Source organism: Macrobrachium rosenbergii, chromosome 51 (genome assembly GCF_040412425.1).
Source record: "Macrobrachium rosenbergii isolate ZJJX-2024 chromosome 51, ASM4041242v1, whole genome shotgun sequence".
Taxonomy (NCBI): domain Eukaryota; kingdom Metazoa; phylum Arthropoda; class Malacostraca; order Decapoda; family Palaemonidae; genus Macrobrachium; species Macrobrachium rosenbergii.
This window is the reverse complement of record NC_089791.1, coordinates 54,547,883-54,566,856: the sequence shown is the minus strand read 5'-3', so window position 1 is coordinate 54,566,856 and position 18,974 is coordinate 54,547,883. Positions and strand designations below refer to the sequence as shown.

General features: G+C 40.0%; 1 long non-coding RNA gene across 1 annotated transcript in view; it reads right to left on the bottom strand.

Annotated features, from left to right (window-relative positions):
* LOC136833556 (uncharacterized) overlaps window positions 1-18,974 on the bottom strand; it is a 231,930-nt gene that overhangs the window by 140,314 nt on the left and 72,642 nt on the right. The window lies entirely within an intron of this gene.

The following is an 18,974-nucleotide window of genomic DNA, read 5'->3' as shown; positions in this document are numbered from 1 at the left end:
TTTATATACGAGGTCAGCGGGTCGGGGTTGAGGGGTGGGGAGCTTCAAATTCAGCTGGCCGCTGATTGGGTGAGGAGAAACATTCGCGCTGCCTATCGGCTGGCGAGATTTTCTCGCAAGCCAAAAAATGTTACCGCTGATTGTTTCTCTGCTTCAGCCTTGGTGAGCGGCGGGGCTGATGTGTGACGTCATTCTCTGCTATTTCAAGGCGAATATTCTGATTGGGCGCCGGGCGGCTCGCAGAATCTCTGACATCATTGTGAGTTTCACGTTCGAGATTGTCGCTTCTTGCGGTGTCTGGCGTTGGTCTGTCAGCTACAGAAGCAATAGGTCGCCTAATCTGGTAGGCAGGAGGAATACCTCTTGGGTGGTATTTAATAAGTACTTCACCAGCTGTATTAAGAGCTGCTCCAGCAGCCGTAGGCGCCTTGGGTCGGGGGCTTTTCCGATTACCTCTGTATTCCCCCACTATTTCATTCCTTGTAATGCTAGTATTGTGGACATCTCTCTTATGGTTTTTCACAGCGCCTTCTTGGGCATGACAGGAGATTCTCTTCGCCAGTTTCATGGTGGTCATACGAACATAGGCGCCAGGACATCCGCAGGCTGGGCATTTGAATCGGTACCACATTCGTCTGTTTAAGAGGATCTCTGGTTAGTGGGGCTGGGTTGTTTTTCTTAATTAGGTTTCTCGTGCGGCGGTTTTGATAGTAAATGATGAGGTCAAGCCGCGTGTCGATGTCGGTAGTAAAGACGTTGTCTGCAACCTGCTTTCCTCTCCAAGTGTGACCAATATCGGCGTGTTACTGGCAGAATGCAGTAACCTAGAAAAATCAGTTATTAGAAAAATAGAGAAAACTCTACACAAACTGAATGACGCTGATGCAGCTGTCACCTTCAGCACCACGTGTATAAAAGAGGGTCTACTGCCTATTTATTAATAATAATAATAATAATAATAATAATAATAATAATAATAATAATAATAATAATAATAATAATAATAATCTTTGGAAGCTTGAATTTAAAGTCAATGGCCCCTGTGGTGGGCTTGCTCTATATGAATAGAGTTCATCCCCTGAATAATAATGATAATAACAATCCAGCACATATACTGATAACTGATATTCAAACAAATTTATCTCGTCGTAGAAAATGAACAATTTGTTAAAAGGGAGAATTCCACGAAACCTAAAACAATCTAAGGCGATCGCAGTTTCCCAAATGAACACGGACTGATATTCTCCAAGAAGAGGCGTTGGCGGAGAGAGAGAGAGAGAGAGAGAGAGAGAGAGAGAGAGAGAGAGAGAGAGAGAGAGAGAGAGAACTTCTTCCCCAGCAATTTAGCCCAGGAGACAAGGCTCATCTGCGATTCGCCACTTCGTTAGCATAACACAGGCCTACAAAGGTTTAGCCCCAAATCCTCGGGTGCGCGGAAATAGCTTGTGACAACAGGAAATGTTTTTTTTTTTTTTTTTATTTTGGTGTTTTGATTTTGGCTTTTCCATCCTCAAACAGGCGGCAGCGTTTTCCAATATCTTTGTTTTTGTTTTGGATTAGCTAAGCCGTGTTTATTTTCTTGTTTGGATGTTATCGTGTACACATATATACATAAATATATGTGTATATACAGTATATGTATTATATATATATATAATATAATATTGCTGTTGTTAAATATGATATTATATATATATATATATATATATATATATATATATATATATATATATGTATATATATATGCATATATACTTTTATGATTTTCCGCAAATATAACTATAAAATTGCTTATAAATATATATCTTGATAGTATAACATACAAAATGTATATATATATATATGTAATATAATTATATATATATATATATATATTATATATATAAATATATATATATATATATATATATATATATATATATATATATATATATGTATGTGTGTGTGTGTGTGTATATGTGTGTGTGATGATATCCATACAAGAAATTAAACGCACGATAGCAATCCGAAACAAAAACAAAGATATTGTAAAACACTGCCGCCTGTTTGAGGATGGAAAAACCAAAAACAAAACATCAAAATAAAAAAAATGAAAAAAGAAGCATTTCCTGTTGTCACAAGCTATTTCCGCACCGACGAGGATTTGGGGCTAAACTTTCGTAGGCCTGTGTTGCAAACTCGGGCTCAAGTTATGCTAACGAAGTGGCGAGTCGAGGAAGAGCCCTGTCTCCTGGGTTAAACTGCTGGGAAAGAAGTTCTGCCTGACTCTCTCTCTCTCTCTCTCTCTCTCTCTCTCTCTCAGCGAACGCCGAATGGGAATTTCGGTCCGTGTTCATTTGGGGAACTGCGCTCGACTTAGATTGTTTTGACTTCCATTGAATTGCTCTTTTAATAACTGATGATTTCTCTGCGACGAGATAAATTTGCATGAATGTCAGTTAGCAGTAAATGTATTGTTATTATTGTAATGTAAGGATATTCTACTATTGAATGAAGAATTACCAGATTTTGTGTGATGCTTTCTTTATTTATTATTTTTCTTTCTGGTATTCGTTGTCAAGTTAAGAAGATTACTTTCTTTAGAGATGTTTATCGTTCTGGCTTTATTATGTAGTAACGTATTTTCCGATACAGGAGACTTAAAGAAGACACAATGTAGTTTTCTTTACTTCATTAACACAATAATTAAGTTACAGTTGTATACAAATGAATTACAGTGCAAGGTTACAGTGAGTGTCAAATGTGAGTCTTTCTTCTTCTATCAACCCACAATTAGTGAGGCTTACAACCCCACTCTCTGCTTCTCTACTACCATCTCTGCTGTCCTTTCTTCTCTCTCTTCTTCTCTGCTTCTCAACTGGACTTGATAAGGAATTTTGGAAGTTTTGTCCCGCCCCTCTGTAGGCGGAATCTTGGTTTTGGTCCGGCCCTGTAGATGCTTAATTGGTTAGGCTAATCTAAAGACAGCCCATTTTGGTGGACTTCTGGAAAAAGCACCGCCTTCAAAAAGGGGTCGCTTTGACGTCACCGGAACTTATAATTTCCGGTGGCTATTTATCCCACTAAGGTAACCTTTGCGTTTTTGTTATGAATTCCTCGTGATTACGAACTCGATTAAGAGCAGTCATAATGGCTTCGTAACCACGACACACTTCGTGTTTTGCTTTATGTTCCAAAACATCACTGAACCTAGGCGTTTAAAACACAACACCTTTTGTTGGCCTCGATACAATGCGAATAAGCATATAGGTCTAGCTTTGTCATGAAATTACAGTCAAAACTCCAGACTTATTCCTTTTTCTCCGTTCGTCTCTCTATTCTCTTTCTCTCTCTGTATCTGTTAATGTCTATCACTGAAAGGTTTCTCCCTCTTTGTCCCTTTATTCAGAATTTCTAGTTATATCCTTTTATTACATCACTCGGTCACCTACCAAACATTGTCCTCAATATTAAACAACAAAACCCATATAATTTTTAAAAAATTCAACTGTTAATAAAATGACATAACAAAAAGATGTTTCTCTAACTTTGGAGTAAAAAATATATGTGTATTAAAGCATCACACTCACATATATAATCAAACACAATAAAAGTACAGTATCTCATTTGCATAAAAAAAAATAAAACAGCATTAATATACTGTATACATGATGTTAACATCAACTATTAATTATTGTTTCCTCTTAATTCTGTCAAAATCTCTTGTACTTTCCTGATCACAAGATTCCTTACTATAATTATGGCTAAAACAGAAACACCACTATTAGCATCAGATTGAACAAAGATAAAAATGAGGAGACAGTTTCTTTATAGTACCAAAATTCATCAACATATTTCAGATTGTCAAGTTTCTTTAATCCCAATTGAGACAGCTTAAATTCCTCATTTGTTTGTGAATAATTCATATATGGCACATGTTTATTGAAGGTGTATTTTGTAAAACATGAGGTTCGTAGTACAACTGATTAAGATTTAACATTCTTAAACTTTACCTTTGTAGTTATGTTGCGACATTTAACTTTAGCCACAACAGTATCTTTAGAAAACACAAAAACCTCATCATCTATAAGCAAAGCTTCAAACTTACTATCATAATTAATTGTACATATATCCTGTTCTTGGTTTTGATTTACCATTATTATTATTATTATTATTATTATTATTATTATTATTATTATTATTATTATTATTATTATTATTATTATTATTATATTTAAAGGTAAAAGACCCTCTTCCAAGCAATTTTGCCAAAGAGAATGGCAGCATCAGTGTAACTGATTTTATATATGGCCTTCTCAAGTCTTCTTATTATTTTCTTCTCGTCAGGGCTGATATTTGCTAATAACTGGCCGATGTTCATAGTCTGGATAAGGAATCGGTTTCTTGAATTACTAATTTTATTGCATACAATAAATGGAAGTCAAAAGTGGCGTTTGATCGCCGTAGAGTTTCTGGAAATCAAGATTTGTCGTATTCTCGTGTTGGAATTCCGCTACGCCCTTAGAACAACGGCCAAGAAACGTTGAAATTCCGCTGCTCCATTCAAACAACGACCAAGAAACGTTCGAATTCCGCTACGCCATTAGAACAACGACGAAGAAACGCTGAAATTCCGTTACACCCTTAGAACAACGACGATTCCACACGAGAATACGACAAATCCTGATTTCCAGAAACTCTACGGCGATCAAACGCCCCTTTTAACTTCCATTTATTGTATGCAATAAAATTAGTATTTCAAGAAACCGATTCCTTATCCAGACTATGAACATCGGCCAGTTATTAGCAAATATCAACCCTGACCAGAAGAAAATAATAAGAAGAATTGAGAAGACCATATATAAAATCAATTCCACTAATGCTGCCATTCTCTTTAACAAAACTTATTATTATTATTATTATTATTATTATTATTATTATTATTATTATTATTATTAGTATTATTATTATTATTTTTATTATTATTATTATTGAAGAGAAGTAATCCCCTCTCTTAAACAAGTCCTGTTAAACAGAATGGATGAATAATTCTGATTTTAGTTAAGTTCACGCTACCACTTTAATATAATTCATATTTTCTAATATTCTTTCCTGCTTTAAAAAATGATGACAACCTTTTATGCATTTTCCCCAAATTCAATTTTTCACTCGAAATTTTATAAGTACCTTTGACGCAGTTTCCTAAGTCCCATTTGCCGTGAATATGACTCGAAATAATAATTCATTTGACAATTCTCTTTGTGGATTCTCCCTCATCCCACTTTACCGTGTTTCATTTTTCTCTTCACTCAAAAGGGAGTCTGTTGGCCCTTCGTCATTTCCAACCTATTTCTAGAACGTTTTTTACAATTTATTCTCCTTCAGAGTCCTTTCGCACATATCTGTGGTACAATGTGTCTCCTCTTTTCAACGTCCAGTCCAATTCATTTTTCTAAAACATTTTCCAGCCACATCCAACTTAAATACAATTTGACTTATACGAGTATTACCTCTGCTTTGATATAGATTTTTAGCTTCTTCCACACGACATTTCATCACATTTTTTTGCTCAAGTTCACATACATTTTTCACTATTCCATTTTCCTGTCAATTTTCAGCTCGATTCAACTTGAAAACATTTTTTCTTATATTACTTTTCCTTTCGTATACATTTTGGGAGCCTGCCACGCGACATATTAACACATTGTTTGCCCATGTTCGCATTTCTTTTTTCACTATTCCATTCATGAAATGGCCACGATGCCTTTTTGACCTCATTTCCTTATTCCTCTTCCCTCATCTCTCGTGTGGAAATCATTTCCTACTTCATACAATGCCCGGAGTCTTTGGTGGAAAGAATTTCCTTAAATTTTATTCACCGGAACCAATAAGCTTTTCGCCTCCTGTTTTGGACACTCACGGATGATGTGAATGTGCCGTTCCTATTGCCATGTTGCAAAGGGAAAGAGAACGCAGCTGAAACAGGCATTTCCTAAAGCAAATCCTCTATTTAATTTTATTTCCTGCAATTGATTCCTCTGTAAGGGATCCGGAAAGGAATGGAATAGAATATAGAATTTAGGCCAAAGTCCAAGCACTGGGACCCATGTGGTCATTCAGTGCCGAAAGGGAAATTGAGGGTAGAAAGGTTTGAAAGGTGTAAGAGAAAGAAAACCTCGCAGTTGCACTATGAAACAATTGTTAGGAGAGGGTGGATAGCATGAAGGAAGAAAAAGAGAATATGAACAGAGGTACAGTAAAAGGAATGAAAGGGGTTGCAGGTAGGGGCCGAAGGGAGGCAGCAAAGAACCTTAGGTAATGCCTTCAGTACACTACGTGAGGTGTACTGACGGCACTATTCCCCTACGGGGATACCTATTTTTTCTCTGGCGTGAGAAGTTGCTAAAGTATCTTACAACCTTACAACCCTTGAAGCTAATTTATTTTTTCACTGTAAAATACTTCCACAAAGGCATTCATACACGAAAACGTATACAGACATAAAGAAAAGCGTACGTATACACATACGCAAAGAAATACAAGAAACGTAAGTGATGGAAACACCACATTGCACACTTAATTATTATGAAACGAGAATGGCTTCAAGATATTCTTCATGCATAAGCGCGTGCAATCACACATACATATATACTATATATATATATATATATATATATATATATATATATATATATATATATATATATATTATATAAATATATACTGTTACATATGGGGGCTTGGCTGATGAGTTTATTACGTGATTAACGTAATTAATAAGGCCCTGAATGCCAAGGACACACGTAACCTGTCAACTGAAGCTACAAATTAACCTCAAACACAGATGTTTAATAATGAAATAAGGTCGCCAGTCGAGGAGGAAGCCTCGACACAGAATATACAGTTAGCTAGCAAATTTACTTGAACAGTCGCCCAACTTCGGACGCAGTCAATTTTCCCTTGCTTCAGTAATGTTTTTAACACAACGGGCTCTTTCAAACAATGGGATTGAGACACAAGACAGCATAAATGCTGTAAATGACTTGTTTAAACTTCCCTAATTCCTAGTTAATTCACGGGAATAGTTGAATGTCGATAAACAATATAAATTACTCTTAATCTAGACTTCATAAAAGTAAATTGTTTATACCACTATTCGTATATGGTGGTGATGAAGAGGGAACAAAAGAAAGGTTGAAATACAGGGGAAGAAATATTAGCAAACAGCCGATATTGTCAAGTTGAGACTTACTGTTACGTGGTTTGCTTGCGCACTGCAATAGACGATACGGCTTCTGGAAAACACGGACCTGTTGTTCACTAATGAAAAGACAAGGGGGGGGGGGAGCAAAGGACACCGTTTTGCCTAAAACACGACGTGCGTTCTCTGTCGCGGCGTGAATCTCTCTGCCCGTCTCAGGTCAAGTCAGGCGATTGGTACCGCCCGTCCCTATGCCCCAAGCAAATCCGAAATTTAACAGACATCGCCGAATGCACAGGATAAAGGAAAAGACAGCTTAAGACCACCTTTACTAGAGATTACTGAGTTAAAACCCTCTCTGTGGGTTAGGTCCCTAATGCCACAAAGGCATATTTTTTTGAACTACACAGCCTATCTCTGCCTACGTGAGGACGCCTTCTGGTCTTTGTTCGCGTTATTTTCCTACAATAAATGCATAGAGGGCGAACAGCAGAATATTTATAAAAATACATATATATGTATTTATATACATATATTTTATATATAATAGTTTCGAAGTGGATCTTGTCCTCCGTGGGGTGACAGTGGGGAATCTGGGAATTCCGAAGGTTTCTGGGAATTCCGAAGACTTTTGGGAATTCTGGAGGCTTCTGGGGTTTCCGAAGGATTCAAGACAATTTACAGGCTCTGTAGCCTTTGGATTTCTTGCACAATACTAAAGAACAGAGTTTTATGGAGATGAAAGGCTTCGAAGATTTCTTTGGGGGAAGACCACGTTCTTGGAGATGAATTCAGGAGACTTTTGGGGCTTCCGAAGGCTTCAAGACGTTCTGCTTCAAAGGATCCTAGAGTCGTGAAGACGTCTTCAAGAATACGTTTTAATCCATTTATTTGACGACTCTATTTTCAGAGCGCCATTGTGTTATATATCGTGTAAGGTCGCTCCTCTGCGCTTATTGAGGGCAGACAGCTGGTATAATTACGCATGTTTATTGAAAACTTACAGACCATGCCTAAAATAAAGGCAAATGAAGGTAATGAGGAGAGAGAGGAAAGATTAAACCGTGATTGTGAAAGAAAGAGGCAATGGCGGGCCAATGAAACACCCGCAGAGAAGTCCTTAAGATTGCAGGAGCAACGCGGTAGAGATCATCGTCGTCTACACAATGAAACTGAACAACAAAGATTAGAACGCTTGCAAATACGCCGTATGGAGAAGGAATGGGATTTAGTCTTTCTTCTCCGGATCTTTCTTCTTATATACAATATATATATATATATATATATATATATATATATATATATATATATATATATATATGTATATATATATATGTATATATATATATATACATATATATATATATATATATATATATATATATATATATATATATATATATATATATATATATATATATATATATATATAGAGAGAGAGAGAGAGAGAGAGAGAGAGAGAGAAAAATGAGATGATGATTTTCGCTAATTTTATATTTCTTTGGAACTTTTTTTCACAACATATAATTTTCGCGGCAATAAAAAGAAAAAGGTTTAAAGAAAGAAAATCTCATCGGCTTATAATCTGAAGAATGTTAAGAAAAAATGAGAATTGTCGCCTGAAAGATTTTGGAATCACAGAATATTTTGGAGAAGCAAGTGTTTTCCAGGATGGTGATCAATATTTTACTGCTCTAAATTATGAAGACTACTTAAAGGAAAGAAACTGGTTATGTGTCAGAAAAAGGGTCCTGCTTAACGCGATGTTAAAATGATCTAAACCTTGGATTTTACTCATTTTGGAAGCACCTGGATGGACGAGAAAAATGCCATTTTGTATTGTCACTTTATGAAGAATCGCAATTTCTTCATCTTAAATAAGCAAGGTCAATGATGGGTAAGAGAAAGCAAAGAATGGTAAAGGGACTGGGATATCAGCGCAGATCGTTGAACAGATAAAGAGAAACAGAACTTCCTGAAGAAAAAAATTTATGACAATGGAAATGAAATACAGAGGACGAGAGAAAACAAGAGGTGTTAGGACGGAGTCCAAAAGCTGCCTAAATAAGATTTAGACGAGATTGTGGAAGTACAAAATTGAGGGCACAACAGATGGAGTAGGTTTCCTGCCAGGCATGGGAAGCGGGCCTGAAATAAAAAAAGAAAAGGAATAAAGCCTTGAAAAGAGAGGACATCGGCTTGGAGGTAAACTGAAGAATGTTGATAGAAAAAGTAGAGAACCTGAGGGCAGCCTTGAAGGAAGGGTCCGACCCAGATTAGGTATCCTGCCAGGCTGCTTGGGGCCCAAGATTTTGGATTCATAGAAGGTTGCTTTTTGGCAGCCTTGAAGCGGGGGCAAGAGGCTTCTTAAAATCCTGAAAGCGGGATGGAGATCAAGAATCAAGAATAGGCCCAAAGCCCCCAAGGGAATCTCTTAAGATTGCAGAGGACCCAGAGGCTCGTTAAAGGGAAGAAACTGGCTTATGGGTCAGAAAAGAAATCTATGAGTAATGGTTAAGTCTCTTGATGTTGAAATCGATCTAAAACCTTTCTCAGGAATTTTCCAGGCTGGGGAAGAGTTTGGAATCGATTTGTCTCCGACTCCTGGATGAGGACGAGAGAAATGCCATTTGCGCATGCGGCGAACTCCAAGAAGGATGAGGGTCCGACCCAAGCTGCTTCTTCAGGGCACGAAGAATCTCTGAGATGCTTCAAAATCGTCTTAAAGCCTTCAGGTGAGAGCCCCAAGTAGTCATATCTGTCCGAAAGCTGCTTCCTCGGAGAAGGCAGAGAAGGCTGGGGGAAAAGAATATGGTAGGCTCCCAGTCTCTGAGGGACTGAAGGGAGGATCAGCCCAGATCGTTGAAAAGATAAAGAAGCTGAAGCAGAACTTCCTGAAGAGACCCAAAAAAGGCATCATGACAATGGAAATGCTTCCTCGGAAGGTAGGTATTCTGAGGCTTGGGACTGGAGAGGGCCCAGGAAAAAAGGTCCAAAACAAGGCCAAGTCTCTTAGCACGGAGTCCAGAAAGCTGCCTACAGAAGGCCCTCCAGGCTGGGACAAGGGTCTGGAGAGGCCCAGGAAAGATGAGGGCCCAAAAGCCCCCAAGGCTCACCAGCCTCTTGAGGGCAGCCTTGAAGGGAAGGGTCCGACCCAGAGGCTGCTTCCTCGGAGGAAGGTAGGTATCCTGCCAGGCATGGGAAGCGGGCCTGGAGAGGGCCCAAGAACTTCAAGGATGAGGCCCAAAAGCCCCCAAGGCTCGCCTGTCTCTTGAGGGCAGCCTTGAAGGGAAGGGTCCGACCCAGAGGCTGCTTCCTCGGAGGAAGGCAGGTATCCTGCCAGGCTGTGGAAGCAGACTGGAGAGGGCCCAAGAACTTCAAGGATGAGGTCCAAAAGCCACCAAGGCTCACCAGTCCCTTGAGAGCAGCCTTGAAGGGAAGGGTCCGACCCAGAGGCTGCTTCTTCGAGGAGGGTAGGTATCCTGCCAGGCAGTGGGAGAGCGGGCCTGGAGAGGCCCAAGAACTCAGTCTCTGAGGGATGATACCCAAAGCCCAGGTATCCTGCCAGGCTGTCAGACCTGGAGAGGGCCCAAGAACTTCAAGGATGAGGTCCAAAAGCCACCAAAGCTCACCAGTCCCTTGAGAGCAGCCTTGAAGGGAAGTGTCCGACCCAAAGGCTGCTTCCTCAGTGGAAGGCAGGTTTCCTGCCAGGCTGGGCTAGCGAGTCTGGAGAGGGCCCAAGAACTTCAAGGATGAGGCCCAGAAGCCTCCAAGGCTCACCAGTCTCTTGAGGGCAACCTTGAAAGGAAGGGTCCGACACAGAGGCTGCTTCCTCGGAGGAAGGCAGGTATCCTGCCAGGCTGTGGAAGCAGACCTGGAGAGGGCCCAAGAACTTCAAGGATGAGGTCCAAAAGCCACCAAGGCTCACCAGTCCCTTGAGAGCAGCCTTGAAGGGAAGGGTCCGACCCAGAGGCTGCTTCCTCGGAGGAAGGCAGGTTCCTGCCAGGCTGGGAAGCGGGCCTGGAGAGGGCCCAAGTACTTCAAGGATGAGGCCCAAAAGCCCCCAAGGCTCACCAGTCTCTTGAGGGCAGCCTTGAAAGGAAGGGTCCGACCCAGAGGCTGCTTCCTCGGAGGAAGGCAGGTATCCTTCCAGGCTGGGGGAGCGGGTCTGGAGAGGGCCAGGAACTTCAAGGATGAGGTCCAAAAGTCCCCAAGGCTCACCAGTCCCTCGAGGGCAGCCTTGAAGGGAAGGGCTCCGACCTTAAAGGCTGCTTCCTCAGCGGAAGGCAGGTTCCTGCCAGGCTGGGAAGCAGTCTGGAGGGCCCAAGAACTTCAAGGATGAGGCCCAAAAGCCTCCAAGGCTCACTAGTCTCTTGAGGGCAGCCTTGAAGGGAAGGTTCCGACCAGAGGCTGCTTCCTCGGAGGAAGGTAGGTATCCTGCCAGGATGTGGAAGCAGACCTGGAGAGGGCCCAAGAACTTCAAGGATGAGGTCCAAAAGCCCCCAAGGCTCACCAGTCCCTTGAGGGCAGCCTTGAAGGGAAGGGTACGACCCAAAGGCTGCTTCCTCAGAGGAAGGCAGGTTTCCTGCCAGGCTGGGGTAGCGAGTCTGGAGACGGCCCAAGAACTTCAAGGATGAGGTCCAGAGGCCCCCAAGGCTCACCAGTCTCTTGAGGGCAGCCTTGAATGGAAGGGTCCGACCCAGAGGCTGTTTCCTCGGAGGAAGGTAGGTATCCTGCCAGGCTGGGGAAGCGAGCCTGTTGATGGCCACAAGGGTGAGGGCCAAGGGCTCCTTAGGGAGACCAGTTCTTAGAGGGCATCCTTGAAGGGGAGTGTCCTCTTCAGAAGAGGAAGGAAGGATTTCTTGGAAGAGATGTTTAGAAAATCATTGCAGCTTGATTCCCCATAAATAGAATGCTCTTCATTATTCTATTTCTGTTTTCCAGATGATTAAAATATTTTTTTCTATTTTTGTATTGTAATCTGGATCACTTAGTTTGTATAAAAATTCTCCCATGCTAAGAATTCATTCAGGGGAAAGTGTATTTCGTATTATTGCCATTAGTCTCTGAGTAGCACTTTGCGCTGGTTCAGTCCCCCAACCTTGGGAACTTGTGAAATCGTTTCTTCTCAGAGTTCATTGCTGGAGAGGGTAATTATCGTCTTTCCTGGGATCTCGAAGAGGATATTTTGAAGTTAGTAGAGGAGGCTGGTTTTCTTGAAAATTTATAACGTATTGTCAATTTATTTTTACCATTTTATCAATGTCTTGGAAATTTTATGTCTTTTATTCCCGAGAGGCCACATTATTTATTATTTGCGATGATGACCATAGGTATTGCAACGCTGATTTGTATGAGGTCAATGAAACACCCGAAAGCGAACGACCCATAGATATATATAAATAAAAAATTAAGACAGGGGCAGACACTCAAACAACAGTCAGATTGGAGTAACGGAAAGGCGTTCTTTTTTCTTTATCCATTTATTAATACGCCGACGTTTCGTATCTCTTGATACATTTTCCAGGCTGAAAAAGCGATGAACTTCAACAGTGATTGCGTATAAACACTAAAAGGTATACACATTATATACTTAACACCATGTTAAAGGACAATTAAAAAAAGGATAACCTTAAAAACACTTAAAGGATGTTTTAAAAAGCATTAAAAAAAAAAAAAGAACAGAACAGCAGAAGAAGGCCAGGGCCAATACGAAAAGCAAAAGACACCTACCCACACCGGTAGTGTAAAGCAAACTGGCACAGGCAGCCAATGCAAGGTGGGAGAGGGAGGGAGGGGAGTATAGACAAAGGGGTAACAGGAAGTACGTTGAGCGATGACCAGCTGGGTGGAAGTTGATTGGTGATTAAGGGCAGGGACAGTTAATTTAACCATAATAGATACAAATGTGGTTAATTCTTCTACGTATCGGGTTCTCCCCACAACACTGAAATCCATAGAATCTACATGTATCTTACAAATTTTACTGTGATTCCTTACATTGGACTGCGTGGGTTGGATAATCGACAGCCTGTTCTAAAACTAACTCCTTGATGAGAGGATTTGTCCTAGATGTGATCTTGGCATTTACATAAGTTGTACCAGGAGGCTGCTAAAAGTCCGAATCTCCTCTCAGAATCTCTGACATCATTGTGAGTTTCAGTTTCGAGATTGTCGTTTCTTGCGGTGTCTGGCGTTGGTCTGTCAGCTACAGAAGCAATAGGTCGCCTAATGCTGGTAGGCAGGAGGAATACCTCTTGGTGGTATTTAATAAGGGCTTCTCCTGCTGTATCAAGAGCGGCTCCAGCAGCCGTAGGCACCTTAGGTCGGGGGCTTTTCCGATTACCTCTGTATTCCTTGTAATGCTAGTATTGTGGGCATCTCTCATATGGTTTTTTACAGCGCCTTCTTGGGCATGACAGGAGATTCTCTTCGCCAGTTTCATGGTGGTCATACCAACATAGGCGTCAGGACATCCTGTTTAAGAGGATCTCTCGTTAGTGGGGCTGGGTTGTTTTTCATAATTAGGTTTCTCGTGCGGCGGTTTTGATAGTAAATGATGAGGTCAAGCCGCGTGTCGATGTCGGTAGTAAAGACGTTGTCTGCAACCTGCTTTCCTCTCCAAGCGTGACCAATATCGGCATGTTACTGGCAGAATGCAGTAACCTAGAAAAATAGAGAAAACTCTATACAAACTGAATGCCACTGATGCAGCTGTCACCTTCAGCATCACGTGTATAAAAGAGGGTCTACTGCTTGCTCTAAGTGAATGGGGTTCATCTCCTTAATAATAATAATAATAATAATAATAATAATAATAATAATAATAATAATTCAATACATTTACAGATAACTGATATTCAAACAAATTTATCTCGTCGTAGAGAAATGAACAATTTGTTAAAAGGGAGAATTCCACGAAAGCTAAAACAATCTAAGGCGACCGCAGTTTCCCAAATGAACACGGACTGATATTCTCCCAAAAGAGGCGTTGGCGGAGAGAGAGAGAGAGAGAGAGAGAGAGAGAGAGAGAGAGAGAGAGAGAGAGTCAGAATTACTTCCACAGCAATTTAACCCAGGAGACAAAGCTCGTCTGCAATTCGCCACTTCGTTAGCATAACACAGGCCTACAGAAGTTTAGTCTCAAATCCTCGGCGGCGCGGAAATAGCTTGTGACGACAGGAAATGCTTCTTTTTTAAAATTTTTTTATCTTGATGTTTTGATTTTGGCTTTTCCATCCTCAAACAGGCGGCAGTGTTTTCCAATATCTTTGTTTTTGTTTTGGATTGCTAAGCTGTGTTTATTTTCTCGTATGGATGTTATAGTGCACACATATACATATATATAGTATATATATATATATATATATATATATATATATATATATATATATATATATATATATATATATATATATATATATATATATATTTATAATATTTATATATATAAGATACTGTATATATTGCTTTTTAATTTTATAGTAAATATAATGTGTATAAGATTGTATATTGTTATATATATATATATATATATATATATATATATATATATATATATATATATATATATATATATATATGTGTGTGTGTGTGTGTGTGTGTGTGTGTGTGTGTGTGTATGTGAGATAATATCCATATAGGCTAAGAAATTAAACGCACGATACCAGATACCAATCCGAAACAAAAACAAAGATATTGTAAACACTGCCGCCTGTTTGAGGATGGAGAAAAAAAAAAAAACAAAACATCAAAATAAAAAAATAAAAAAGAAGCATTTCTTGTTGTCACAAGCTATTTCCGCACCGACGAGGATTTGGGGCTAAACTTCGTAGGCCTGTGTTGTAAACTCGGGCTCAAGTTATGGTAACGAAGTGGCGAGTCGAGGAAGAGCCCTGTCTCCTGGGTTAAACTGCTGGGAAAGAAGTTCTGCCTGACTCTCTCTCTCTCTCTCTCTCTCTCTCTCTCTCTCTCTCTCTCTTTCTCTCTCTCTCTCTCTCTCTCAGCGAACGCCGACTTGGGAATTTCGGTCCGTGTTCATTTGGGGAACTGTGGTCGACTTAGACTGTTTTGGCTTCCGTTGAATTGCTCTTTTAATAACTGCTGATTTCTCTATGACGAGATAAATTTGTATGAACATCATTTAGCAATAAATGTATTATTATTATTATTATTATTATTATTATTATTATTATTATTATTATTATTATTATTATTATTATTTATTCAGCAGATGAACTCTTATTCGTATGAATCCTATTCATATGGAACAAATTTGTTTGAATACCAGTCAGCAATTAATGCATTATTATTATTATTATTATTATTATTATTATTATTATTATTATTATTGGTCTTTCACAGTCATCCTATTCGACTGGCAAGATTTTATAGTGTGGGGTTCCAGGTTGCATCCCGCCTCCTTAGAAGTCCATCACTTTTCTCACTATGTGCGCTGTTTCTAGTAGCACACTTTTCTGCATGAGACCCGGAGCTACTTTGGCATCTAGTTTTTCCAGATTCCTTCTCAGGGATCTTGGGATCGTGCCTAGTGTTCCTATGATTATGGGTACAATTTCCACTGGTATATTCCACATCCTTCTTATTCCGATTTTCAGGTCTTGATACTTATCAATTTTTTCTCTTTCTTTCTCATCTACTCTCGTGTCTCATGGTGTCTTGATTTTGTCAATCAACGTCACGTCTGCTCCACTGGCACGCATCACCCTATCTGTTCTGATACCATAGTCCCAGATGATCTTTGCCTGATCGTTTTCTATCACTCACTCAGGTTGATGCTTGTACCACTTATTACTGCAAGCTAGCTGGTGTGTCTTGCACAGGCTCCAGTGGAGGGTTTTTGCTACTGAATCATGCCTCTTTTTGTGCTGGTTCTGTGCAAACGCGGGACATTCGCTTGCTATGCGGTCTATGGTCTCGTCTTCCTGCATATGGGTGAGATATTATTTCCATCTATTGTTCTTTGGACATATCTGGTTCTTAGGACCTGATCTTGTGCCGCTGTTAGCATTCCTTCTGTTTCCTTCTTGAGTTCTCCCCTCTGTAGCCATTGCCATGCTTCATCGCTGGACAGTTCTTTTGTCTGTCTCATGTACTGTCCGTGCATTGGTTTGTTGTGCCATTCCTCTGTTCTGTTTTTCATTCTCCTGTCTCTGTATATTTCTGGGCCTTTGTCTACTTTTATCAGTCCTTCTTCCCATGCACTCCTTAGCCACTCGTCTTCACTGGTTTTCAGCTATTGCCAGAGTGCTCTCGATGTTGACGCAGTCCTCTATGCTTAGTAGACCCCTCCCCGCTCCCTTTCGTGTTATGTATAGTCTGTCTGTATTTGCTCTTCGGTGTAGTGCTTTGTGTACTGTCATGCTGCGGAGTTCAGCTTTGTCCACTCCACTACTCCTGCGCTGTATCTGATTACTGGTACTGCCCATGTGTTTATGGCTTTCGTCATGTTTCCGGCGTTGAGTTTCGACTTGAGTATCGCCTTAAGTCTGCATATATTCTTTCCTGACCGTGTCCTTCATCTCTTGGTGTTTTATATCCTCTCCTTCTACTATTCCTAGGTATTTGTATCCTGTCTCATCTATGTGTTTGATGCTGTTCCTGTATGGTAGTGTTACGAACCCATGAGTTGATATTTATACATATATTTATACATGTTGTTTGTTTTCCTAAATTGGTATTATCTGCCTTTAAGGGTTTATTTGTTGTCACTTGTCAACGATAGTTTAGTCACTCGTCAACGATAGTTGGTTGTTTATCAGTTGTTGACATCCGTATATTTGTTGCTGCAGTGGTTACTTAGCTGCTTTACTTTCATAATCATGGCAGTTTAACCCTTTTGACTAATTGTTCATTGATGGCCGTAAATTATTTATTAATATTTATTATTCTCGTTTAGTTGTTCTCTCGTATAATTGGCTGGTTAAGACTGATACTTATTTCTCCTCTTTGGTGGTTGGCTGATGGGCAACCGAGTTGATGAGTGGCCTGGAACTGCAGTCGGATGGCGAAGTCACCTACTTACTCCAGTGAGGAGAACCTGACTGGATTTGAGAGAAGTCACCTACTTACTCCCGTGAGGAGAACTTGATTTGGATTTGTATCTTGGACGCAGTGCGGACTTTGAAGGCTGTGATTTTGGTGGATCCCTCGTGGTGGCCCCGAACCGGATCCTGCCCTTGCTGGAAGTTGTTCCTGAGTTTCCCCTGATTATGAAGGTGGCTTCCCGTCGTAATTGCCATACGACGTAGAAACATCCCGACAGAGCTCTCTATCGAACTACCGAAGACCCAGTAATAGAAGATCTTGGACCTATCCATCGTCATCCAGATATCTGAAGACCATGTGACAAAAGATCCTGGACCCATCCATCGTCATCCGGATACCTTATCTATCTAAGGTCCTGTATCGTCATACCAGCCAAAGTTAATTATTATTATTATTATTATTATTATTATTATTATTATTATTATTATTATTATTATTATTATTATTATTATTATTATAATTTATTTTTATAGTTATTTATTCTTATTATCCTTCACTTCTTTTTTGACGTAGCCCTGGGATCCTAATTGAACCCATAAAATCCGTTCAACATCTTTGGGTTTTAAATTAAATAATTTATTTTGTTACTGCCTTCGAGGCTGATACGTAACAGGTAGCTTTATCCCTTCAGTCCTTGTTACTTTGCCTTTTAGTATGTTGACTAAGCCGCATTTTTCTTTTCCAAATTCCATCCTGATGACCCCAGATACAATCCTTACAGTCTGAATTAGGGTACCTATTGCCTTGATGCTCTTACCATACAGCTTGATGTCGTCCATGAACATCAGATGGTTAATTCTGTTGCCTCCTTTCTTGAGTTGGTACCCAGCATCCATCTTCTGCAGTACTTTTGTCGTAGGAATCATGGCCACTACGAAGAGTAGTGGGGACAGTGAGTCGCCTTGAAAGATCCTTCTCCTGATGTTAACCTCTGCAAGTCTTATCCCAGAGCTTGTAAGTACTGTATTCCAGTTGCGCATTGTATTTTTAAGGAAGCTGATGGTGTTTCCTCTGCCCCACATATTTTTAGGCATTCTATTAGCCATGTGTGAGGTATCATGTCGAAGGCTCTCTTGTAGCCAACCTATTATTATTATTATTATTATTATTATTATTATTTATTATTATTATTATTATTATTATTATTATTATTCAGAAGATAAACCCCTATTCATATGGAACAAGCCCACCACAGGGGCCACTGACTTAAAATTCAAGCTTCCAAAGAATACCATTACCGCCACCAACATACAACCTTGCAAAAAAAAAAAAAAAAAAACTCAACGATCTCCTCACACCTTACAATCCCAAAAGGTATTGTCTGCAGTCATCTAAAGAATCCTACAGGAACTCCGAAGTTCCCCATCGACGGGCATCGTTGCATCGTTGGATGTTGAGAGTTTTTACCAACGTCCCTGTCAAAGAAAAAACTGGACACATCCTGGACAGAATATAATAGGTGACAGGATACCTCAAAGTTGAACATCCCCGATGAGGCCCTGAAAGCAAGCCTTCTTGAGACATTTACCAAAAAGGCCCCGCCTTTCGTCACACACAGAGGCCACCTATACTGACAGATAGACGGTGGGGCGATAGATCCCCATTGGGAGTTCTATTTGCTAACTTTTATATGGGCATCGTCGAGGAGAGGGTTTTCACTAAGATCCCTTGCTCCCTTCAATACCACCGTTATATCGACGACTCTCTCTTTGGAAATTCTATACAC